This window comes from Tachyglossus aculeatus, assembly GCF_015852505.1.
Source record: "Tachyglossus aculeatus isolate mTacAcu1 chromosome 12 unlocalized genomic scaffold, mTacAcu1.pri SUPER_6_unloc_3, whole genome shotgun sequence".
Classification (NCBI taxonomy): Eukaryota; Metazoa; Chordata; class Mammalia; order Monotremata; family Tachyglossidae; genus Tachyglossus; species Tachyglossus aculeatus.
In genome coordinates, this window is record NW_024044830.1 from 1,429,576 (window position 1) to 1,436,502 (window position 6,927).

The following is a 6,927-nucleotide window of genomic DNA, read 5'->3' on the forward strand; positions in this document are numbered from 1 at the left end:
GCCTTCCCAGACTGAGTCCCCCGTTTTTCCTCCCCTGCTCCTTCTTCCCTCCCCATCGCCCCCCTCCCCCTGCCCTCTCCCCTCCCCACAACACTTGTATATATTTCTACACATTTATTACTCTATTTGATTTGTACCTACTTACTATATTTATTTTATTAATGATGCGTATACAGCTATAATTCTATTTCTTCTGATAGCATTGACACTTGTCTACTTGATTTGTTTTGTTGTTTGTCTCCCCCTTCTAGACTGTGAGCCCGTAGTTGCATAGGGACCATCTCTATATGTTCATTCATTCATTCATTCATTCAATCGTATTTATTGAGCGCTTACTGTGTGCAGAGCACTGTACTAAGTGCTTGGGAAGTACAAGTTGGGAACATATAGAGACGGTCCTTACCCAACAATGGGCTCACAGTCTAGAAGACTGTGTCGATATGTTGCCGATTTGTACTTCCCAAGTGCTTAGTACAGTGCTCTGAACACAGTAAGCGCTCTATAAGTACGATTGAATGAATGAACGAATGAATATCCAGAGCCCTAACCCTAAACCTTAGCTCAGCCCTAACCACAACACTTACCTGAGCTATATCCTTAAACTTTACTCTAAAACTAACCCTTTTCCTTACTCTAAATCTATAATACTCCTAGCCACATCTCTATCCCTAACCCTAGCCTTAGCCTTAAACCTAACCCAACCCTAACCCTAACCCTAATTGTATACCTATCTCTAACACTTACCAGAGCAATAGACCTAACCTTAACCCTAACCCTAACCTAATCCTAACTCTAACAATAAACCTAATCCTATCCACAAACCTAGCCCTAGCCCTAACCCTTGCCCTATCACTGACCCTAATTTTAACCCTAACGCTAACCCTAACCCTATCACCTTAACCTTAAACTTATCCCTAGGCCTAGCCTTAGACTTACCCCTAAACTTAACCCTAACCCTACCCCATCTGATACTCTATCCCTAACCTGAAATCTAACCTTAACTTTAGACCGAGGCCTAGTGATGGATTGACTATGTGAGCTGAATGAGAAACTGTGTGGCATCTACAAAATGATGGAAAAGTCAGGGGGAGGACAAGGTTTGAGAGGAATGATGATGTCTGTTTGAAGTGATGATGGGATAACCAAGTATAGATGTCTTGAAGGCAGGAGGAAATGTGAGACTGAAGAGAGGGAGAGTGATCAGAGCTGGAGATGTAGATTTGGGAATCATCCACATTGATGTGGAGGTTGAAGCCATGGGAGCTAAGGAGTTCTCCAAGGGAATGGGTATAGATGGAAAACAGAAGAAGACCCAAAACGGCACCTTGAGGGACCCGCCCCCACCCTGCCACAACGATTAGGGGGTGGGAGGCAGAGAAGGCGCTCATGAAAGAGATTGAGAATGAGCAGCTAGAGAGCGAGGAGGAGAACCAGAAGAGGACAGTGTCAGTGAAGCTGAGGTTGGATAATGTTTACAGAAGGCGAAGTTCTCCAGTATTGAAAGTATCTGAGAGGTCTCGGAGGATTAGGATGGAGTAAAAGTCAATGGATTTGGAAATAAGTACCTCACTGGTGACCTTTAAGAGGGCAATTTCTGTGGAGTGAAGGGAATGGAAGCTAAATTTGAGGGGGTTCAAGGAGAAAGAATTGGAGAAGAAGAACTTGAGATAGCAGATTTAAATCACTTTCTCAATGGTTTTGAAGACAAATAGAAGGAAAGAGTTGGGACGATAATTGGATAGAGACGTGGGGTCAAGAGACTTTTTTTAGGATACTGGAGAGTGAATAGTTGAGGTTGGCAGTTAGAGAGGGACAAGGGACGGGGCAGGTGTTTTGAAAAGGTGTGAAGGGATAGAGTTGTATGCACACGTGGAAGGGGTCGATTTTGAAAGAAAGCAGGAGACCTCTTTTTGAGATGCTGACAGAAAAGATGGGAGAGTTGAAGAAGGGTCAGTAATGAGGAAGGACTGAGGAGGGGCAGGGAAGTTTTAGGGAGACCATGCCTGAAGGTTTCAGTTACCTCAATAAAGTAGGCGGCCAGGTCTTTGGGGGCGAGGAATGGGGGAGACAGGGAGCTGAGGGTTTGAAGAGGGAGTTAAACATCTGGAATAACTGGTGAGGGCAAGGGGCATGGGTGTCAATAAGGATGAAGAAGCAATTTTGCCATTCATTCATTCATTCATTCAATCGTATTTATTGAGCGCTTACTGTGTGCAGAGCACTGTACTAAGCGCTTGGGAAGTACAAGTTGGCAACATATAGAGACGGTCCTTACCCAACAACGGGCTCACAATCTAGAAGGGGGAGACAAACAACAAAACAAAACACGTGGACAGGTGTCAAAATCATAAGAACAAATGAATTATAGCTATGTGCACATCATGAACAAAATAAATAGAATAGTAAATATGTACAAGTAAAATAATTAGAGTGATAAATCTGTACAAACATATATACAGGTGCAGTGGGGAAGGAAGGAGGTAGGGCTGGGGGGTGAGGAGGAAGAGAGGAAAAAGGGGGTTCAGTCTGGGAAGGCCTCCTGGAGGAGGTAAGCACTCAGTAGGGTCTGAAGGTAGGAAGAGAGCTAGCTTGGAGGATGTGGGGGGAGAGGGCATTCCAGGCCAGCGGGAGGACGTGGGCCGGGGGTCGACGGAGGGGCAGGCGAGAACGACGTATAGTGAGCAGGTTAGCGGAAGAGGATTAGAGGGTGCGGGTTTGGCTGTAGAAGGAGAGAAGGGAGGTGAGGTAGGAGGGGACGAGGTGACGGAAAGCCTTGAAGGCAAGAGTGAAGAGTTTTTGTTTGATGCGTCGGTTGACAGGAAGCCGCTGGAGATTTTTGAGGAGGTGAGTAACATGCCCAGAGTGTTTCTTCACAAAGATGATCCGGGCAGCAGCGTGAAGCATAGATTGTAGTGGGGAGAGAGGATGGGAGATCAGAGAGGAAGCTGATGCAGTAATCCAGTCAGGATAGGATGAGAGATTGAACCAGCAGGGTAGTGGTTCGGATGGAGCGGAAAGGGCTGATCTTGGCGATGTTGCGGAGGTGAGACCGGCAGTGTTTGGTGACAGATAGGATGTGAGGGGTGAACGAGAGGGCAGAGTCGAGGATGACACCAAGGTTGTGGGCTTGTGAGACGGGAAGGATGCTAGTGCCGTCAATAGTGAAGGGAAAGTGAGGGAGAGGGCAGGGTTTGGGAGGGAAGATAAGGAGTTCAGTATTGGACATATTGAGTTTTAGATGTCGGGCAGACATCCAGATGGAGATGTTCTGAAGTCTGGAGGAGACCCGAGCGTGAAGGGAGGGAGAGAGAGCAGGGGTAGAGATGTAGACTTGGGTGTCATCAGCGTAGAGATGATAGTTGAAGCCGTGAGAGTGAATGAGTTCACCAAGGGAGTGAGTGTAGATAGAGAACAGAAGGGGACCAAGAACTGACCCTTGAGGAGCCCCTACAGTAAGAGGATGGGAGAGGGAGGAGGAGGCCGCAAAGGACCTTTGCGCGGCCTTGCTGCTCCCGGAAGGATCCTCTCCACAGAGCGCCGCCATAGACGCCCGGGACTCCGTTCCCGAGAGGCCCGCCCGCCCGCCATCACACCACGCGACCTTGCCGCTCCCGGAAGGCTCCTCTCCTCAGAGCGCCGCCATAGACGCCCGGGACTCCGATCCCGAGAGGCCTGCCCGCCCGCCCGCCATCACACCGCGCGGCCTTGCTGCTCCCGGAAGGCTCCTCTCCTCAGAACGCCGTCATTGACGCCCGGGACTCCGTTCCCGAGAGGCCTGCCCGCCATCGCAGCGCCCCCACAAGACGCCCCCCCTGCTTCCACCCCCCCCCCCACTTAGGCGACATTCCTTAAAGTGCCCCTCATCCCCCCCTTCCCAGTCCGGTCCTGACTGACTCTCCCCCCCGCCCCCAGGTAAAAAGCCCTCGTTAGCACCATGTTACATTAACGACAACCTCATTCGCACCTCCTCAGCCCTCCCATGCTAGTTGACTGTCCGCTCCTCTCCCCAGGTATCTCTGCTTCCTGACCCCCCTTAACAGGCCCACCCTACTCCAGCACTTAATATTTTGTATCTGCTCTCTGTGACATCATTATCTGCCAATTTTATTATTGCCATAGCATATTGATTGTTTAACTACACCCTGTGATGCCATCGCCTACTTATATCATTGCTACTGTTTTATTGCTTCCGCATTTCAATTGTTAACCTCCCACCGTACTGTCACTCGCCCTGCTGACCTCACCATGAACTTTCAATTCCCTAGCTCCCAACTGCCATTCCCATTCCTCACCTTCCCCTTCCCCTCTCCCACCCAGCTTTTTCCCTCCCTCTCCCCCACAAAGACCACTCCCCATCACCCCCTACCAAGGATTCCTCTGTACCAGCGCCAGCCCTCCGCTCCTCCCTCCCGGCCCCCTCCCTCCCCTTCTCCCCGCCCCCACCCCATCCCAGTTCTCCTCTCCCATCGCCACCCCCCTTCCCCCTCTCCCCGCTCAGGCCCCCGCTAACTCATCCCAATCCAAACCCTCCCCACCCCTCGCACCCTTCCCCCTCCCTCCTCTCCCTCGACAGCTACTGCCAAGTGTGGCCTCTGGAACCCCCGCTCCGTTTTAAGTAAGATCCCTTTCATCCTGGACCTCTTCCTTTCCAGCTCTCTACTCCTCCTCGCCCTAACTGAAACTTGGCTGTCTCCAGACGACACGGTCTCTTCTGCTGCTCTCTGCAGTGCAGGCCTCTTCTTCTCCCATTCCCCCAGACTCAACGGAAAAGGAGGAGATGTCGGTTTCCTTCTCGCCCCCCAATGTCGATATCGCACTATCCCTCCTCCCCCTTCCCTTTCCTTCCCTTCATTTGAAGCCCACATTATTCGCCTCTACCATCCCCTCCAGATTCTTGTAGCGGTCATCTACAGCCCTCCGGGCCCCACTTCCATCTACTTTAACGACTTTGACCCCTTCCTCACCTTCCTTCTCTCCTTCTCCATGCCGACTCTGATCCTCGGAGACTTCAATATCCACATGGATATCCCTAACGACTCCTCTGCCGCCTGACTTCTATCTCTCCTTGATGCTGCCAACCTCTTCCTCAACCCCACCTCACCCACTCACCAACTTGGTCATACCCTCGACCTCATCATCTCCTATCGCTGCACTGTGTCCACTCTCACCAACTCTGAAATCCCTCTCTCTGATCATAATCTTCTCACCTGCTGCCTCACTCACACTCCTTTCCCCTGTAAATCCGTATTACTCCCTCACAGAGATCTCCGCTCTCTGGACCCCACCCATCTTTCGGAGCGCCTCACACCCCACCTCGCCGCCCTCTCCTCTCTACCCAGTCTTGATGATCAGATTACTGCTCTCAACTCTATCCTTTCTACTCAGCTAGACTGACTCGCTCCCCTTTCCCTTCGCCGCTATCGCACCACTAACCCACAGACCTGGGTCACTGCCACTGTCCGCCTCCTTCGCTCTTATGCTCGAGCTGCCGAACGCTGCTGGCGAAAGTCTAAACACCATGCCAACCTCGTTCACTTCAAGTTTATCCTTTCCTGCCTTAACTCAGTCCTCTCCTCTGCCAGACAAAACTATTTCTCCTCCCTTATTGACACCCATGACCATCACCCCCGCCAGCTCTTCAGTACACTCAACTCCCTTCTCAGGACCCGGGTTCCTCCCCCTCCTCCTTTCCTCACCCCCAACGATCTGGCCTCCTACTTCATTAACAAAATTAAATCCATCAGGTCCAACCTCCCCAAAGTCTCTTCCCCCCCTTCTCCATCCCCCCGGCTCTCAACACTCTCTGCTACTCTCCCATCCTTCCCAGCAGTGTCCTCAGAGGAGCTCTCCTCCCTCCTCTCAAGTGCTACTCCGGCCACCTGTGCTTCTGACCCCATTCCCTCTCATCTCATGAAATCTCTCGCTCCAACCCTTCTCCCCTCCTTAACTTCCATTTTCAACCGCTCACTCTCCACTGGTTCCTTCCCCTCTGCCTTCAAATATGCCCATGTCTCTCCCATCCTAAAAAAACCCTCTCTTTACCCCACCTCACTTTCTATTTATCCTACCATATCCCTCCTACCATTCCTTTCCAAAATCCTTGAACGAGTTGTCTACACTCGCTGCCTAGAATTCCTCAAGAACAACTCTCTCCTCGACCCCCTCCAGTCTGGCTTCCGTCCCCTACATTCCACGGAAACTGCCCTCTCAAAGGTCACCAATGACCTCCTGCTTGCCAAATCCAACGGCTCCTACTCTGTCCTAATCCTCCTCGACCTCTCAGCTGCCTTTGACACTGCGGACCACCCGCTTCTTCTCAACACGCTATCTGACCTTGGCTTCACAGACTCCGTCCTCTCCTGGTTCTCCTCTTATCTCTCCGGTTGTTCTTTCTCAGTCTCTTTTGCAGGCTCCTCCTCCCCCTCCCATTCTCTCACTGTGGTGGTTCCCCAAGGTTCAGTGCTTGGTCCCCTTCTGTTCTCGATCTACACGCACTCCCTTGGTGACCTCATTCGTTCCCACAGCTTCAACTATCATCTCTACGCTGATGACACCCAGATCTACATCTCTGCCCCTGCTCTCTCCCCCTCTCTCCAGGCTCGCATTTCCTCCTGCCTTCAGGACATCTTCATCTGGATGTCTGCCCGCCACCTAAAGCTCAACATGTCGAAGACTGAACTCTTTGTCTTCCCTCACAAACCTTGCCCTCTCCCTGACTTTCCCATCTCTGTTGACGGCAGTACCATCCTTCCCGTCTCACAAACCCGCAACCTTGGTGTCATCCTCGACTCTGCTCTCTCATTCACCCCTCACATCCAAGCCGTCACCAAAACCTGCCGGTCTCAGCTCCACAACATTGCCAAGATCCGCCCTTTCCTCTCCATCCCAACTGCTACCCTGCTCATTCAAGCTCTCATCCTATCCCGT